This window comes from Thermobia domestica, chromosome 5 (assembly GCF_964235325.1).
Source record: "Thermobia domestica chromosome 5, izTheDome1.hap1.1, whole genome shotgun sequence".
Classification (NCBI taxonomy): domain Eukaryota; kingdom Metazoa; phylum Arthropoda; class Insecta; order Zygentoma; family Lepismatidae; genus Thermobia; species Thermobia domestica.
In genome coordinates, this window is record NC_137458.1 from 42,180,057 (window position 1) to 42,200,503 (window position 20,447).

At 36.2% G+C, this 20,447-nt stretch overlaps 1 protein-coding gene across 1 annotated transcript in view; it reads left to right on the top strand.

Moving 5' to 3' along the window:
- The first annotated feature begins 19,600 nt into the window (after positions 1 to 19,600).
- The window catches only part of LOC145684639 (uncharacterized), a 74,326-nt gene continuing 73,479 nt past the window's right edge, over positions 19,601 to 20,447 (top strand). The window contains exon 1 of the mRNA XM_081757029.1: positions 19,601 to 19,686. The gene's annotated coding sequence lies outside the window, so the exon portion shown is untranslated. The remainder of the gene's footprint in view (positions 19,687 to 20,447) is intronic.

A 20,447-nucleotide genomic window follows, 5' to 3' on the forward strand; every position in this document is an offset into this window, starting at 1 on the left:
GATCATCAATAATAATCAAATGTGGTCCATCTCGAAGTAGAAAATCTTTCATTCCTGGAAGTCCTTCGTGAAATTCTACAGTAACCGGCATTGTTGCATACACGTCTTGTCATTCTGCATAATACCTGTATATCTTACGAAATGTTGTATTGATCATGGTTGGGAGATGTGACAGTAATCGCTTCACAAAATACATTTTGTCACACCCACTATGTCCTGCGAGAAAACAAGTAAATGGGTGTTTCCACTGTGTATCCATGATGAACACTAACACTGTGTTTCAAATATGATGCGTATGTAAAGTGATTATTGAATATCAATGATTTGAAAATTTTTTGTTTGGAAAATATTTGATTTGAAAATTTTGTTTCAGAATTTTTATAGTTTGAACATTTTCGTTTCATTTCTTGCACTCACTGTTAAATGTCGAAGAAACGGAAAACCGTTTATTTGTTAATCGAATAGTTGAAAGCCGTTTATTTGTTAATCGAGTAGCTTGAAAATTTTGTTTTTAAATTTTTAGTTTAAAAATTTTTGTTTGGAAAATTTCTCTTGTAATTGTTTGGTCTGAATTTTTTAGTTTTAAAAATTTTTATTCTGAAAGTTTATTAATTCATTGAAAACATTTTAAATGCCATGAACCTTGTTCAAAATTTCCACCTGACTCGTAACAAATTTCCTAGATAACATTTACCAGCTATTGTTTTATGACCAGGGTGGTCCCAAAAATTTACCATGGTCGCATCAAAGAGAATGGATTCCCATACTCACTCATCAAAAGACAAATCATCGATCACATGACCGTAATTATATTTGACACCCAAATTTTTGTTTGGACAATTCCTAAATTGAAAGGGAGTCCCCTCCCAAGGATACACACATGCCTTATGAATGGGAATGGACCATACATAAGATAATACGACCTAATCAAAAAAAATTATGTCAATCGAACACCTTTCAGGTGGTACAACGTATTGCTTACATTTATATTTTGGTAATATTTAACCATGAAAGGGAACGAAATTGACCACCTAAATTTATAGTGATACATATTAAGTTCCTATACTATTATAACGAATTTTTAAATTGAACAATTTCTAAAATTTAAAGGGTGGACCAATGTACCCCTCTCAAATTTTTAAAGGGGTGCACAAATGTACCTATAGCTTAAGAAAGAGAATTGACCCCTGTACACGCCCATATAATCATATCAGGTAACAAGACTTAATCAAAGGGGATAAATTAGGTAAAAACGATCCGAAATTTGAATTTTTGGCATTTTTTTACCCAAGAAAGGGAACAAGATGGACCCCCAAAACTTATAGAGGTACATAATAGAGTCCTGTACTATTACAACAAATATTTAAGTTTGACAATTTCCAAAATTTAAGCGGTGAGCCAAGGTGCCCCTCCCAAATTTTTAAAGGGTGCACCAATATAAATATAATTTATGAAAGGGAATGGTCCCCTGTATATGTCCATATAACCATATAAGGTAATATAGCCGTATCAAAGATGATAAAATAGGTCAATAACCTTCGAAACTTGAATTTTTGGTAAGTTTTTACCCACGCGAGGGAACGAGATGGACCTCCAAACCTTATAGAGGTAATACCCTGGTCCTAGGCTACCCTATCAAATTTTGTTTTATCAATTTCCAAAATTTAAGTTGGTGGTCCTATGTACTGCTGCCAAAATTTAGGGGTGGGTTAAGGTTCTCCTGCCAAAATGTAGACAGGGTCTCCCTTGATACCCCTAGGTCATTGACCTGGGCCCCACTCCAGGGGTGCCAAAAGTTAAATCAACTCCTGCCAGTACTAGTATTACAAGCTAATAAAATTCCTGTATGATTGAGAACTATTGGAGAGGTTCAACTTGGAAGTTTATATGAAAAAATTAATATATGCACATTTAAACGCGTTAAGTACAACATTATTAGCAAAGGATATTGACATACGAATTGAAATCTATCGGGGATAACAGAAAAAAGTGTTTTGCAACAACAATTAACCGGTTGTTAGTTAAAGTGAGTCATTATACTGTTCACAATAATGATAAGTTAGAGATGAACGTGATAACTGTTATTCTTCTGTTTTATGAAGAAATTACGCAGGCAAAGACTTCCTTGCACCATGAACATTTTATATGTGCAATGGTGTTGCATCCGTCAAGGAAACAGTGTGCATAACTAAAGCAAAAATCAAATACGACAGGTGATTCAAATGGTACATAATTTGTTCGGTAACCTGCCTTGTGGAACGCTAACTGAAACAACCCAATGTATTGCGGTGATCGGATCTGATTCATTAGCATGGACACAAACTTTATTTGATTGTATCGTTGGTACATAATAACGTCCGGATAAAAAAGTTTCATTCTATGTACAAATCTCCTGCCATAATCTTTGATTGGTCGGAATCCAAACACATCAAATTATTGTACTAATCGTGTGCAGTTCCTTGGTATATTCTCAACCATTTCGTCTTTGCTATCTGTCATTCAGCTTGCAATGGACAATTTGTCTGTGAATGGACCCTAGTGATCAAGCAGTAGCAAGTTCAAACCATCAGGTTTCGCCATGAGAGAGAATAATAACGGTAGGCCGCTAGGAGGCACAATCGTGCATTTAACGTTGAATCTCTCAAAAAGTTCTCAACCGCACAGGAATTTTATTAGCTTGTTGTAATCAGCATGAATTGGTCTTTCAAATGGCATGCTTAATTTCTCTGCAAGCGAGTACTTTCTCCCGAACTTCCCTTGTTAATATCCTAATCCACACTCAAAAGTGTTCAGGTAGTGGGAGTAATCCTTGTTATTTCCCTCTACTGGGTGCATTATCCACGGCCCTGCCAGGGGAGCCGTCGTTCCCAATTGACCATTGACTTTAAAGGGAGACAGCCAACATCAGCCATTGGGTCTGGTAATGTATAGTGAACTTCTACTATAATTAAAGGAAGCCCCACGGGGCGAGCCTGCCAGTCGAGATATAGCTCCTTATGGAGACACAACTCCCAAATTAACATGTCTGCTCGCAGACGGTCTACATCAGTCATTGTCTCTGGTAATGTACGGTGTACCTCTACTGTAATTAGAGGAAGTCCCATATTACTTGGACGATCCTAACGGGAGGGGAAAGTCAGATCCCTGCCTGCGGGGAGACTGAACGGTGACTGGAAAAAGTGCCAATTCCAGATATCTGGGTAACGGTTGCTAATCCCAGAAAAAGGAAGGATAAGAGCTCTGTAGGATAAGAGCTGGCATCAAACTAAAATGGTGACAACGCGTACCAATGGATTCGGAATGAGAAACAGGAGTATGACGACGTGTGTGTGGTACCTCTACACGAGAAAGCGGTTGCTGTGGAACGATAAAGGTAGGCAGAGCTGGAATTAAACAAACCTCCTCGGGCATGCCTGCGTCTCCCAGATGGAGTTGGGCTCTGCCAGGTTGTAGTCGTCGCGTGGAACTCGGCAACGCATGGGAGCTTATTCCAGGAATCTGGGTAACGGCAAGCATAGACGGCGGTGAGTTTGGCTCGAAATGCTCGGGTACCACGTTTGCAGAGGATGGGAGGACTGATTCGCTAGTAGTTCCCCTCCAAAGCAGGCAATTGGGGGGCATGCAGACTTTGGTCTGGCTGCGTAGTGAGTACCCCAGTTCCTTAGAAAATAGGAGTTACATCGCCAAGGTGAGTCAAGGTTAAGGAACAAATCTTGACGGTGTACTACGTGCACGAGCACTTACTCTAAGAATGAGCAAGTACGGGCTGGGTGTCTCTTTTGGTGGAACCGGTACATTAAATAGGCCAATCGGCCGTGGGAACGCCCTCCATGCGTGTGCTAATTCCTTTTGGTAGACCACTAGTTCCTAATCTTTTTTATTTCTCTTTCAGGTATAGCAATTTACTGCATGCTGGTTGTATACAGCTTCTACCTGGAACTAAAATGGACAACAGTGCAAACGGCACCCATGAGCTAAGGCATTTGGTCTTAAAACAGCTTCCTCAAGAAATAGGAAAATTTCAAAACGTTGTATATGTACGAACGAAGAAAAATTAGAGTAACTTTTTTTTTCTTTCAAAAAATGGCCAAGCTAATCTAGTTTGCCCTGTAAATATCTACAAAGAAATATTGTATTAAGAGCTAGAATCCTTACACTGGATTCTTGTGTAAGGAATCACTAATTCGATTCCAGGCTTCTAAGTTTCTGGTGGACAATATCAAGTCTATATAGGTTTTCTATCAATTCTGTTATATTGTCCCACATACTCATTCAACTAATTCTTTCTCATAGGAATATTTGCTGCTGAGTTTCAGGGGAATCTGTTTTGTTTCTCAAACTGACCATGATTAGTTTGAGCATGAACCGAAAAGAGTGAAAGGAGTTTACTTACTAAATAGGAACTATTTATATGTATGGATTAACGCAATGGTATGAGTTACAAAGATGTAAACAATACGCCTTAAACAATTAATTTTCATATTTAACTATCTGAAATGTCCGTTCTTCGCACAAGACGAATAGGTTACTGAAAAATATTTCAACTCTTCCTCCATTCTTTCGGATACTCATTCCATTTAAAGTGTATTGATAAAAGTCCATAAGGTACTCTACCTTTGTAGAAAGTTTTAACCTTTTACCCCTAGGACACGCCCTTCAATCAAAGTAACATGATAAAATTACAGTAGTTCCAAAATCCATCTCAAACGAATTTTCTCATGGCGTGATCACAAGCGAGATCACTTTTAATTTTATTTATATTGATTGTGGGTTTCACTTTTTTAAGATTGGACAATATGCCAAAAAATGCACAAATTTTCCAATTTTCTCCATAAAAACTAAAGTATTCAAAATAGAAGCCTAAAGTAGCCTTCCATAATCGGTTTGTCGCGCAACCCCATGTGCTGTATAACGAAAATTTTGAATTTAAAAATCTTATCCTCAAGACTTATTAAGTTTATACTTTATATATAAACCTTTAATTAAAATTAGTTAAAATCAATTTTTGAGACAGACTGTACAAACCAACGTCTACGAGGACAGCAATGCACACTGATATAGTTACTAAAAATTCAATAATTGTTGCTATGTCATTGACGTTTTGTAAACTGTGTTCTCAATCAAAAAAGGATGGGAACCAATAATTTAAGCAATATGTTCGAAAAGGGAGCAGAATTTGATACAGTAATGGACAAGGTTTTATGTGGCTATCTAAAAAGAAATATGACCCGATTTTTAATTTTTTTATTAACTCTTGGTGAATTAGAGCATGGATAACCAAATTTTGTGAGATCGTTAAACAAATAGGTCTCTGCTTTCTGCTAGCTACAGGAGCTCTAGAGCATGGATAACCAAAGTTTATGAGATCGTTCAACAAATAGGTCTCTGCTTTCTGCTAGCTACAGGAGCTCTAGAGCATGGATAACCAAAGTTTCTGAGATCGTTCAACAAATAGGTCTCTGCTTTCTGCTAGCTACAGGAGCTCTAGAGCATGGATACCCAAAGTTTCTGAGATCGTTCAACAAATAGGTCTCTGCTTGATACAGGAGCTCTGACCCGCAATTAACATTCGAACGCCAATGGCTGAAAAAAAAAAAACACTTAACGTCAGTTTCCGAGGAATTTTGCTTTTCCTATGAAATTATTTTGGTAGATTGGTATAGTGAACCTTAAAAGTTGTAATAGGGAGTCATATAACCCATGCCTGGAGGAAAATGTTCTATTGCGAAGAAAGAAGGTCGGAAAACTAAGTATACTATGTTAAATTCAGCTTTAGTGTAGCTGGTAGTTCTGTAAATTTTTCCATTATACCTATATTAAAAATTATCGTTATTATATTTCTGGGATATTAAAGTCATATATATTGCTGAAATTGGAAAATATTACTTCCCAGGTTCTTTGCCTCGGGTCATTTTTGCAATTTCTTGTTTTTTATAATTTGAAGTAAAATATTACGTTTTCAAAAAGTCATTGGCATCTTTTGTTTAAATCTATATACAATGCATGCATGTATATATGTTTCAATTTGTAAATATAGTTTTGTGATAAAATTATCCACGAAAATTAAATGTTCTTATTTGAGAGGTATTAACCTTAATTTAATGGAGAAGAAATAGTTAGACTATGCCTTGGGTCTTTTCACACAGTTCATAATTTTCTGTATCCTCTCCTGGTTCTTTTAATTACTTGTTCATTTTTTTGTAACCTTAAAATGAGAGAAAAATGAAATGAAATGTTTAAGGTTAACGTCCCATGGTTATGCCGACTAGGCTAAAGAGACGGTGATGATGAGAAATGAATGAAATGGTGGAATGAGGAAAGTGGAAGGAAATGACAGAACTCCAAGAAAATCCACGCCACCACAAAGTTCACTTGGCGCGAGCTGGGGTAGAACCGATGGCCCAATGCACCAGAGGTGAATGCTCTACTTCTGAGCCACTACTTAAAATAAGAGAATGGGGTGAGGTGAGGGCATTATAGCACAAAATAGTCGGAATGTAATGTTGAGTTGACAATGTTATTGATTGAAAATTCAATTTAGAGATATAAAGGGTCCTCATATACGATAACTGACAGTCTTCAATTGAATTGTATGTAAGTCATTTAACATGTACAAAATGCTTTCAAGTAAACAGAAATTCTCAAAACATGAAATAAGTACAGAGGAGTGGGTACAACATGTTAGTAATTTATTAGGAGTAAAAGATGACTGGGAAAACATAAATTCAACATGGTGTACACCGTTAACAAAGGACGCAATTTTAGACTACAAAATTTCACTCAAAAAGGCAAAGGTAGCTATCAAATCCATTAATAGCAACAAAGCAGTAGGCATAGGTTCCCGGAGAATTCTACAAATATTCAGCCAACTACGAAAACGTACTAACTACGATGACAAAGTGGTTTAATATGTTAATAGACTCAGCACAAGGACCATCTACTTGGAACATTGGGGTTATATGTCGTATGTACCCAAAAAAGATAACATTATAGATCCGAATAAATACCGATGCATTGCTCTACTACCAATTAATAGCAAAATTTATAAGAAGATTTTAGCCCAGCTCATACAGAAATGGGCAGAATTATGTCAGGCAGAAATGGGTTTTCGCAAAAGCAGCATAGTAGACAATATATTGGTAATATGGACTATAGTAGACGAAGAACCAACCAAGGAAAAGGGGGAAATGTATGGATATTTTGTCGTTTTGGGAAGACATTTGATGAGATAAATAGAAAAGCGTTACATCATAAACTCATATGCAGGGGATATCTCGGCAAATGATAGAAAGAACTAAGCAAATATTCAAAAAATGTAGAATTTTTCGGAAAAGAAAGCAGGTAAGAACGAAAGAACAAAACCCATAGAATCATATATTGATTTAAGAAAATTGTCAGTTATCACCTGTACTATTTAGTTTATTTATAAATTATGTAGAGTTTTCCCTTAATGAAATTGAAATTCACCCATCATAGCCTATATGCAGACGATTTAACTATGTTAGCGAGAGCCCCTGTAGCGATACAAAGGACACTCGATACGCTTCACGAATATTGCAAAGACTGGAGGCTCAAAGTAAATGTTAATAAAACAATAATCGTAGCATTTAAAAATGGGTATAAGCTGTGCAAAAAGGGACTTCTATCATATGAGGGCAAAAGAATTGAATCGATAAACAATTTTAAATACATGGAGGTCACAATAACATATAGTATAACAGTAAATGGACAGAACATCAGAAACAACTAGTAGCAGCAGCTAAAAGAGGGTTGTCTATGATAAACGAGGTATACTATTACAGGGGAGAGACATTGCTTATTAATAATTTGACCTTATAGATATTCAATACTATGTACAAAATGCTTTTAAATAAACAGAAATTCTCAAAACAAGAAACAAGTACAGAGGAGTGGGTACAACATGTAATAATTTATTAGGAGTAAAAGATGACTAGGAAAAAATTAAGTTCAACCTGGTATACGCCGGTAACAAAGGACGACCTTTTAGACTACAAAATTTCACTGAAAGAGGTAAAGGTAGCTATCAAATCCATTAAAAACAAAAAAACAGCAAGCATAGGTTCCCACAGAATTCTTCAAATATTCAGCCAACTACGAAAACTACTAACTAACTACGATGTCAAAGTGGTTTAATAAGTTAATGGATGCAGCACATGTACCATCTAATTGGAACATTGGGGTTATATGTCGTATGTACACAAAGAAAGGTAACATTAAAGGTCCGTCCAAATAAATATCGATGCATTGCTCTACTACCAATTAATAGCAAAATTTATACGAAGATTTTAGCCCAACGCAGGTAAGAACGAAAGAACAAAACCCATAGAATCATATATTGATTTAAGAAAGTTGTCAGTTGTCACCTATACTATTTAGTTTATTTATAAATTATATAGAGTTTTCGCTTAATGAAATTGAAATTCACCCATCATATATTGAAAGGAAGCCTATATGCGGACGATTTAACTATACCAATGGGGGTTCTCGCGAACATAGGTTGAGTTAAAATCAACTCAACCTATGTTAGCGAGAACCCCTATAGGGATACAAAGGAACACAAAGGGATGATCCGTCCTATATTAGCATATGGAAGTGACACTTGGTGAGCTAATTTCGTAGAAAATGCACTAAATAAATTAAATAATAAATGTACTAAACATATCATAAGGTAATCACTAGCGGCTCCTAAGTGCGCGGCACTCTTAGAAACAGTCAGCTTGCCGACCAGTATATTTACGAAAATACATATACTTAAATATCGGATAAATTTAAGAAATAACAACACAAGCAAATCCTTACAATAGGCTTGGTTCAGGGCGGAGGGTGAGGCAAAAAATGAACGTAATTGGTAAACTGGTGTCAACAATGCACTTGAATTTGGTTTACAGGAATTAGCACAAATTAGCACACGGTAGGCAGTTCAAATGATTAAAAATGCTGTAATAGAAAAATCTACAAACAAGCCTTTAAATGAACCTGGTTTTCGCCAAAAAGCGTAACAACAGCAATGAAAATTTAAATACCATCTATTTTCAGGGCCACTTTAAAAGAATATAATAGAGTAGGGTAGGGTAGAGTTGAGTAAGATAGGGATAAGCAGGTTAGGGTAGGGTCGGGTTAACTTAGGGTTAGGGAAGTTTGAACCCATTTTATTAAAAGTAATAGAGTATACATTTTCATCTTTGTGTAAGAGTACCAACTAAAGCGTCTTTGTACACCTGCAGCCATGTTTATATACAAATGCTCGTTACTTTCCCACAATCCAATCATCCGGTAACCTTGTGCGAAATAGTTCCCTCCGCTGTCATATAGTTCCATGTTTATAACCGCTTATAAAAAAAAATAAACACAACTTCCGTTCTTCCTACATATTATCAAGCACACAAACGAGCAAATTGTCCATTTCTTTCCGGTAAATTTTCAAACTTTTGCTAGAAACGGACGACCAACTTTGGAACTTAACCCTTAATTATAATGTTAGTGATATATAATGTTCATTGGGTAAAACACCCTTTAAAAAATGTTCATCTTAGACTAGAGAAATTGTTATCTTCAGTTTTTCATTATCATTTTCCATGAAACAAACGCCTAAGAGACATGCAACCCCTGCATACAACCATGTTTTGTTGGAATGTATAACTCGTAGGATATGATGATTTTTTTTAAAAAAAAATCAACATTTCCGGTGTACCCCTAAAAATGTAATAAAGAAATAACGGTCATGTTTTTTTTTAAATATTCAATTAGAACTGGACAATCTACACAAAGTTTGGAATCGACCAGCGAAAACGGCACGTTTCTAGCATTTGTGGTTTTCGAGATCTTATTGTCGAAAGGATTGGAGACAAACATATAAACTTTTCTTTGGAGACAAACATATAAACCTGGCATTTTAATATATAGATAATTACAACACTCACACACACTGAGATATGTAACTGTCATTCACTCTAAAATAAATCAACAATGATTTGAGAATTGGCAAAGGACAACCCTTCATCTATTCTTTAAATTCAGTTATGTTTATGAGGAGGTAGAAATGTTGTTGGGAGTATTGCTAATAATGATTTGAAGAAACAATGAGGATAGTGACGTCGATTTGGAGTTCGAAACTGAAGTTTACTAGATTGAATTTATTATATATTATTGCTATTATTACTAATATTGTACACTTTTCTACAATTATCATGTGCATAACAAATATATGATAATTTTTGTAATATACGATAATTTTAAAAATGAACACCGATAATTTTGCTTATTGAGATTGGCAACTCTGAATAATAGTCACAATTTACCCTGTCGATCATAAAAGGTACAAAGTAAAGGTGAAATGCAAGTTTTTTGCACGGAAAAAAGGTATATATGTACAAAGAAGAAGGAAAAATGCATGAAAAATGTAATATAGAGATAATGCAACAAACATACTGTAACACTATTTTTATAATATATCCTCCATTTGTAATAGACAATGTAAATCACGGGTCATGAACCAACGACATATATAATAAAACTAAACCAATAGACCTAAGTGTTTTCAAATGTATTTGTATTAGTACTGCACACGAGACTAGGAATTTGTCGTCTCGTCCCAAAAGCATGTTCAATTCGAGACAAGTAGAGAACGGATCCCGCACAATCCTTATGCAAATGCTTGAAATGCTTAGAGTTCTGTGGAAATGCTTGAAACTGTGATATGTTGTAGACATTGTGATCCTGAGAAAAAGTCTCAATGGGCACAACCACCAATCACTGACCATTTGGCCACTACAGGGCCACATTTTTATTAAAAACAGCAAAAGGTAAAACGATATTCTAGAATTTTGGTGATATTGTATAAAACCCTGGATAGGTTTAGATCTTAACAACCCGGAAAAGGGATGGGAAGAGTATCGGGCATCACTATTTAAGTATATATAACATCTCGATGTTCATCTTTGGGAATAATGGAAAGCCCTGGAAAACCCTAGACAGGATGGCCGAACCCCCTGAATGAGAACAAATTCTCTACCAACTGACGTACCGTTACTCGGTAGCCACAAATTAGTACTTTTTCTGAGAATCACGACATACACAACATATCACAGTTTCATTCATGTTCACCGAAATCCAAAATATCGTTATACTGGACTGTTTTCAAAAATCTGGACCTATAGTGACCAAACGATCAATAATTGATGCTTGTGCCCATTAAGACTTTTTTTCACGATGAGAAGATCAACAACATATCAACGTTTCATTCGTTTTCACCGAAATCCAGAGTATCACTATATGCAGCTAGTTTGAAACAAGTGGCTTCGTACTGGCAAAATGGTCAGTGATTGAAGATTTGTCCATTAAGACCTTTCCTCAGGATCTCAATATCTAAAACACATCACAGTTTCATTCACCAAACTCCAGAATACCATTATCATCTGTTGGTTTCGAAAAAGTGGCCCTGTAGTGGGCAAACGATCAGTGATAGCTAGTTGTGCCTATTGAGACTTTTTCTCATGGTTACAATATCAGCAACATATCACGATTTCAATCATTTTCATGAAAATCCAGAATATCACTATCTCCGGCTGCTTGCAAAAAAATTGGCCCTGGCGGTTATGCTCATTGAAACTTTTTATCAGGAACATAATATCTACAACATATCACGGTTTCAAGAAATTCCAACGAAATCCAATTTCCATAAAGATTGTGCGGAGTTCTTTCTCGATCCTCGTGGGCAACACTAGTTCACCTAAGCATTAGGTCTCAAACACTGCGCTAGTGCTACAGGATTCATAGTGTAAAAGTGGTAAAGTGATTGTAGAAACATGAGGAAGAGCGAAGAGCATTTATCAACGTTAAAGATACGTACGTCATTACAGAATATACCCTAATAATGAATATTTTTTAAATGTTCTAATTTCTCACCCTTCGTGCACCTCTCGAGACGAAGGAGGATTCTGGAAACAAATTAAGAAAAAAATCAGTGCATACATTTTGTACATCAATTTATAAAATGAGACGAGAAAACTCTCTGAGAATTGAGACGAGTCGTGAATTAAAGTTTTATATGTGTTTACCTTTACAAGTATCATTTGTGTTAGTGGACAAAGCATACGGTTGCCAGATTTTATAAACGAAAAACCGGGACACTAATCTCAGGGTATATATAAGGTCACGGTTCCTACTCATTATCTCAGAATCAATTAATTACCTGTCTTTCTCCAGGTTACTACTCACAAGTTTCCAAATTTGCAACAAAAAATTAAATTTATTATTTTATGGATAAATCACATTGCCCAACACGTGCAAAGATGAGTTGCACCTGTGGCAGTATTTTTGTTGGATCATTATTACCAGAACGCGCTGTTTTATTTTAAAAAGGTGCTTTTTTTGAATACGTAAAAGTAGCGTTTACAACTGTCAATGCTGCAAAACAATATGTAAATTTTGTCCCATCCAATAAATATTGATGCGTACTAAACATTTACGTTAAGAATTACTGCGATTAATTCTTTTTTCTGTTACGCGCATTTGATTATAAGCACTTTGCAAATTTTCTGAATTACACTTCTGGCCATTTAAACAATTACTAAAATTCAGAGTTATGATTTATCTCGTTGGTTTTATTCTTAAAATATCTCCATACACAACGCTAACTTTTGTCACAAACAACATGTCTCTATCATTCTTACTTCAACAAAATATATATATACTCGATCAAAGTTTGTTTTGCATTTCTTTTGGGATACTCTGCAGTATTTAAACATCGTCTCCAGGAAAAGACGTTCTTTTCTATTGATAGTGATATTCAAGAAATTATAGACATAACATATGACCCCTCTTGAATATTTTTAAAATACGCTTTTCCCTTCCGGGAGCCGAAAAATCCATAGGACGAAAGAATGGATGTGAGTTTCGGACTTCTTGTTGTTTGTTAGGTAAAATTGTCTACTACACAAACCTTACGTTTTTAGCTGAGACGTACTAGTTCTAGCAGACTTTTTCTTTTAATCTGAAGAACAAAAACTGGAACAAATAGGCGTCCCGAAAGCCTTTTTCGGGTTAGTTAATTCTTTTATTGAAAACCAGGACTGTCCCGGAAAACCGGGACGTCTGGCAACCCTAACAACGCATAGACATGCACATTAAAATACAAGCTGCTCATCCAAGTAAGCATCGTTGTATCAAACTCTTTGCTTCAAAACATGGTGTAGTTGGTTTGATCGCAACGTATATCACGCACCATTTGTTTCATTGTCCAGCTAATATTAGTGAGAGTTATAAGTGGACAACAGTAATTATACAGTGTGGGAGGGAACAAGACCGAAAAACTTCAGAAGATGATTCTATATCTAAAAACTTGGAAAAAGATTCCAATAAACATAGGTCCACCACAGCGGCGTTTGAAAGCAGCAGCCGTGCGACGTTTCGCCGGCCTCCTTCTAAGTGCAATATCTGCCGAACAACTAGAGATATTGACATCGGATCAAAAGAATGTAAAGAAAGTTATACCCCAAAAAAATCATGGTGCGAATAGAAAGGAGCAGAGCGAACTGGAGGACTCCTCAAAGGCAAAAGGAGATTCACCAAGTGAGATGTAGTAAAGGACGTGAAAATGAATAATATAAACGTAAAATGACCTGGTTATGTTTAGCGTACGTACTGAATGATCAATTGGAACGTGCAAATAAAGATTCCCTACTGCAGCGTCGGGGAGCAATGTATATGACAGAACTCATCACGAACGGGGTGGTTTATTAGATCGACGGTACCACTCGCAACTATTGTTTGCGACAAAGTACAAAACAGAAAAGCGGCGGAATCGCAGAAGGGTGTTGATTATTGCGCTATCAGTAAGGCACCAGTATGAGTGACGAGAAGGGAAGTGAAAATGTACAGATCATGACAGAAAGGCATCTTAAGATTTTGGAGGTACGACTGCACATTACTTCGCTAAAAACTGTAAGCGGTATGTTCAGCCCCATGAAACCTCCATTTGCAAATTCCAATCGATCATTCAGTACGTACGCTAAACATAACCAGATCATTTTACGTTTGTATTATTCATTTTCACGTCCTTTACTGCATCTGACTTGGTGAATCCCCCTTTGCCTTTGAGAGTCCTCCAGTTCGCTCTGCTCCTTTATATTTGTACCATCATTTTGGTGGGGTATGACTTTCTTTACTGTTCTTTACTGTTCTTTACTGTTGTGGTCCTGTTCTCTTCCACACTGTATATACATACATAGCTGGCCGTTGTATAACAGAGGAGCGTCCTTGTATGACCAAAGAAAGACATAGGGTAACAGCCAGAGAGAAGAAAACAAGAGAACGAGAGTGGAATAAGCAACTATTGGCTGTGTACTAGAGGTCTGGACGGACCCGGTCCGTGAATTTATAATGTGAGTCCCGACCCGAGTCCGAAATATGTTTTAGCATTTAGGCCCAAGCTCGGCCCGAGTCCGAAATATGTTTTAGCATTTAGGCCTAAGCCCGACTGGAGGTTTTGCTATAATCAAATGAGCCCGAATTACAGAAACTTCATAACGAACGCAAAAATTTCATTTTTATTTACAGCAATTAGAGGTTTAACTTTAAAGTTGTGCTTTATAAGTTCTTCAGAAAGAAGTGCAATAAATATCATTGTACAGTATATTTACAAAGTTAGGCCCAAGATATATGGTTGTTTATTTAAAAAATTACGGCCCGGACTCGAAGTGATGCTTTGTAGGCCCGAGTTTGGCCCGAGCCCGTGCAGACCTCTTCTGTTTACAGAGTAGTATCTGTAAGAGCATCGACTACTCCATCGATCTTTTTGTTTTCCTGTCCTTTCTGCCTTTATTAACCCGAAGTTTTCTGTCTACTCCTTGTCATCTTCTTGTGATTTACTGTCAATAGAAGCAGTAACTGTGACGTCACAGAACATCTTCTTGAAAATGACTGTTGTAAACAAAATGTCTCAGAATGAAATGAAATGTTTCAGTTTTAATCTCAGAGCTACGCCATATAATCTAAAGGAGGCGGTGACTATGAGAGAAATGAATGAAATGGTGGAATGAAAAAAAATGTAGGGAAACGGGAGAATTCCGAGAAAAAACACGCACACAGTATTTGCCCACCACAGAGCCTCATCCTGGGATCGAACCAGGGACCTCACCTACCAGAGTTAAACACTCTACTATTGAGTCACCGCAGCCCAGTAAATGTCTTAAACATACCTGCTGAAAAGGGCTGTAGTGAGGAAATTCATTCGAGGCGTGGATCCTCCTATTTTTTTGCTACTTGTAACAGTGTATTGTAAAAAAGTCTATTTAGTTCCCTGTACGACGTAGTACAGAATGCTCAATTTACAATGCAAACCGGAGTTGGGGATGGTATAGTTTTTGAACCGGAAGTATAATGCTTATACCAAAATAAAACATTGCTCATCTAAATATTTTTAAACCAGGTAACAAGGATAGAATTTCATTAGTATTCATGCAGTGTTGCCTGATGTATTCGATGGAGTAATTTTTTTTTTTTCAGAACACCCTCAGAGAATCATTGAGCATGTCCTTGTTCGACAATTGCCACGAGATCTGACGGAGCTGCGAGAGTGGATCACAGAAGCCTTTGCTGCCGTTACAAGAGACATGTTGATTCGAGTATGAGAGGAAATGGACTATCGAGTACTAGGTACCTATCGTGTCACGAAGGGCGCTCATATTGAATGTTCGTAAAGTAGGTAAAAAGTGAAACTTTGATATATTAGACTGCTTTTGGTATAAAAAGGATTCCAATTTCATAACAAGGGAGGCCGTGAATATATTTTTAAAAGGGTACTTTCTTTTTTCCGGACACCCGGTGTATATATATATATATATATATATATATATATATATATATATATATATATATATATATAAGGGTGTTTCAGATAAAACGTCCAGTGCTTATAAATCTGAAACGGCTGAGAACAAAAAGATGAAATAAAAACTGAGATAGGAAAATGTCATAGGCCACATCACATGGTGTTGTTGTGGTGACCCCCAGGGCCCTCCTTCAAGGGGGCCCAGGGGCCAATTTCAAATTTTCAAATAGGAACACGTATTGAATCATACCTCATTCAATAGTACTTGAAAAACGAAACAACTTTTGTAGAAAACAATTTTCGATTTAGGCCACTGTTTTTAATGGCCGCAAAAGGTGGGTCCTATATCAGATAAAACGTCCAGTGCTTATAAATCCGAAATGGCTGAGAATTAAAAGCTGAAACAAAAACTGAGATAGGAAAATGTCATAGGGCACATCACATGGTGTTGTTGTGGAGACCCCCAGGACCCTCTTTCAAGGGGGGCCAGGGGCCAACTTTAAATTTTCAAATAGAAACACATATTGAGTCATGCCTCATTCAATAGTACTTGAAAAACGAAACAACTTTTGTAGGAAATAATTTTCGATTTGGGCCACCGGTTTCAAAATAGCCGCAAAAAGTGGGTCCTGTATCAGATAAAACGTCCAGTGCTTATAGGCCTAAATCAGAAACGGCTGAGAATAGAGAGATGAAACAAAAACTGATATAGAAACGATGATAAAGCATATCAAGTGGTGTTCTTGTGGTGACTCTCAGGAAACTCCGTGAAGGGGGCCCAGGTGCCAACTTCAAATTGATACAGGACTTTTTGCGGCCATTTTGAAAACGGTGGCCCAAATCGAAAATTGTTTCCTACAAAAGTTGTTTCTTTTTTCAAGTTCTATTGAATGAGGTATGATTCAATACATGTTCCTATTTGAAAATTTGAAGTTGGCCCCTGGGACTCCTTGAAGGAGGGCCTTGGGGGTCACCACAACAACACTATGTGATGCGCCCTATGATATTTTCCTATCTCAGTTTTTGTTTCATCTTTTTATTCTCAGCCGTTTCGGATTTATAAGCACTGGACGTTTTATCTGAAACACCCTGTATATATATATGTAGAGAGAGAGAGAGTTAGCTATAAATGCGTCATTTTGGAGCAATAGCCACCGAAAATTAGAACTGAACAATACAGAGAAAGTCATGTCCTCCTCTAGAATAGAATGTCATACCAAAGTCAGATAAAAGACTTATTAATTATTTTGAGCAGTAATGCAAAGGAGAAAGAAAGACAGAGATTTTCAAAAAAAAAAAAAAAAAGACATTGAAATATTAAATGTTGGCAAAGGAGAAAGAAAGACATTGAGATTTTTTTTTTTTAAAAGACATTGAAATATTAAATGTCATATGTTTTAACATATTTTCAGACTTGTGAATTTAACTGTCCTGGAACTTATTTTAGGCAGACTCTTTTAATACACAAGTGATTTTGAATCCTTATTCATACGATGTAAATAGTTTTAGTACTCTTCGTGTGAATATTGACATTTGAAATTAGCACCAATTTGTCTAACATTTTGCACCTATAACCTGTCCCTCTATCTATCTATCTATCTATCTATCTATCTATCTATCTATCTATATATATATATATATATATATATATATATATATATATATATATATATATATATACTAGCAGCGTTCACCCCGCTTCGCTGCGGTCACCCCGGAACGCAATAAACTTTGTTACTTAGATAATTTTTACTTTTTCGCTTTCAAGTGATATGATAAAAAACATAGAAGATTGCAGTAAATGTTAACATTATATCGCCTGTCATTTATGTTAACCCGCCCCGCTTCGCTGCGGTCACCCCCGAACGCAATAAACTTTGTTACTTAGATAATTTTTACTTTTTCGCTTTCAAGTGATATGATAAAAACCATTATAACGCCTGTCATGTATGTTAAGCCGCCGAGTGACACGGTCATGCGGGTTGCATATAAATACGTTTATTTTTATACCTATGATGAACTAACAAAGGATTTGTACGTAATGGACACCTGAATGGTCAATTATCTCAAGACACTGGTAATTGAAAATTAAAGTGATATGATAAAAACCATCTAGGGTCCAAATCCTAATAACCCCCCAAAAATAAAAGAAATTGGTTCAGCCGTATTAGCGTGATGAGCGGACAAAGGATTTGTACGTTCTCTTTTATATATATACTAGCAGCGTTCACCCCGCTTCGCTGCGGTCACCCCGGAACGCAATAAACTTTGTTACTTAGATAATTTTTACTTTTTCGCTTTCAAGTGATATGATAAAAACCATAGAAGATTGCAGTAAATGTTAACATTATATCGCCTGTCATTTAAACTTTGTTACTTAGATAATTTTTACTTTTTCGCTTTCAAGTGATTTATAGCGCCTGTCAGTTATGTTAACCCGCCGAGTCACAGGGTCATGCGGGTTGCATATAAATACGTTTATTTTTATACCTATGATGAACTAATAACAAAGGATTTGTACGTATGGACACCTGAATGGTCAATTATCTCAAGACACTGGTAATTGAAAATTAAAGTGATATGATAAAAACCATCTAGGGTCCACATCCTAACAACCCCCCAAAAATGAAAGAAATCGGTTCAGCCGTATTAGCGTGATGAGCGGACAAAGGATTTTTTGTACGTATGGACACCTGATTGGTCAATTATCTCAAGACACTGCTAATTGAAAATTAAAGTGATATGATAAAAACCATCTAGGGTCCAAATCCTAACAACCCCCCAAAAATGAAAGAAATCGGTTCAGCCGTATTAGCGTGATGAGCGGACAAAGGATTTTGTGCGTTCTCTTTTATATATATAGATATATATATATATATATATATATATATATATATATATATACAGGGCCGGATCAAGGATTCTCTGAGGGGGTTGCACCAATAACTACCAGTACATTTGTATTAAATTTGAGTTTTTTAAAACGCCTTTAGGCATCTGTGATGTGAATGAGAAATTCCTTTGGAAATACTAAGCGTCTGCTCTCGATGAATTCTTTCTTTGCAACCTTGAGAAAATTGACTTAAACTATTGATTTTTCAAAACTCACTGCTAGCTCCTCACCTTAGGTAGTGTATATTTACAACGAAAGGGGAGTTGCACGTGCACCTTTGAACTCCCCTTAATCTGGCCCTGTATATATATATATACAGTGGCGGATCCAGGATATGCTCAAGAGGGGCTAAACCATAGTTTGCCGTTTTATCCAGTGTAAAGCAGGATTGAAGCCCATTTTATCCAGTGTATATCTGACCGTAAAGGAGGGGGGCTATAGCCCCCATAGCCTCCCTTGGATCCGCCCTTGTATATATATAAAACTTAGTTTGCTTTGCTCAATGATTAGTTTAGTTTTATTTCAAGTAAAGCAAATCCATTCTCCTCCATGAAAAGTATATTTTTGCTTCATATTCATAAGTGACGTCTGAAGAAAAAGAAACAAGAAGTGTTTCAATGAAACAAAGAAAATACGTGTCATTGATCTTCATACTATGTATAAACCTTAAAAAAAACAAAGACACTAACAACGTATCTCTACGGACGTCGCGACTGTAATAACGACACGATCCTGTTAAACTGATATACTTTGTGATAATTTCCATAGTAATGCACGCAAAGTACGAGACTCGGTTCAATATTCTGCATGTCATTTGTTTATTATTATAACACATGAACTGTAACCTTCGTATGTGCAAGGACGAAAAGTAATTATAGAAGCTATGGATATGTAGCATTTCTTTCAAGGATATTTATACAGCAGTTCTACAAGGCTAAAAATGGTAAGTCAGTACTTACATTTATTCTTTCGTATATTATGTAAAAAATAGGTATTTTTAGTAATTATTTTCTGTAAATACATGTCACTTATTAGTAATAATAATTTTCATTAGAGAGGAGTAGTGTTGAATACAAGAAAATGTATGATGATTATGAAAAACTTCATTCATCCAGCAACAAATTATTGACGTATCGAATAGATTCTCAGTTTTAGAAGGTTTCGAGTGCACTAGTATTGAGGATACTTGAGCTGGAATTGGAGAATGCATTAAAATTTCAGAATATGCAATATTGGAGCACGCGGAAATGCGTAGGAACAAACCATGATTCGACCCGGAATGCACTAAAATAGCAGAGAGGAGAAAACAGACAGAATTGCTTTGGCTACAAAATTCAGAAGAGATAACTACACAAAATTTCATTGACACAGATGGGAAGCTTCCAAAACTTTTAAAACAAACAAACACAATGTTTAAAAAAATCTAAAATTAAGGAACTTGAAGATAATAGTAAAAGCAAAAATATTCGGGACACGTATAAGAGCATCATCGAATTTAAAAAAAGGTTATCAACTCGGAGCTTATATATTTATAAAAGCCGACGGAACAATTCTCACGATACAGATAGCATCTTGCATACATGGAAAGATTTGTTTGATAATTTGCTTAACACATAGCCAAAAACAAATGTTCGTGGAGAAAGGGAAATGCACACAGCAGAACCGTATATTCCAAAGCCTAACCGAATAGAAGTACAAATTGCT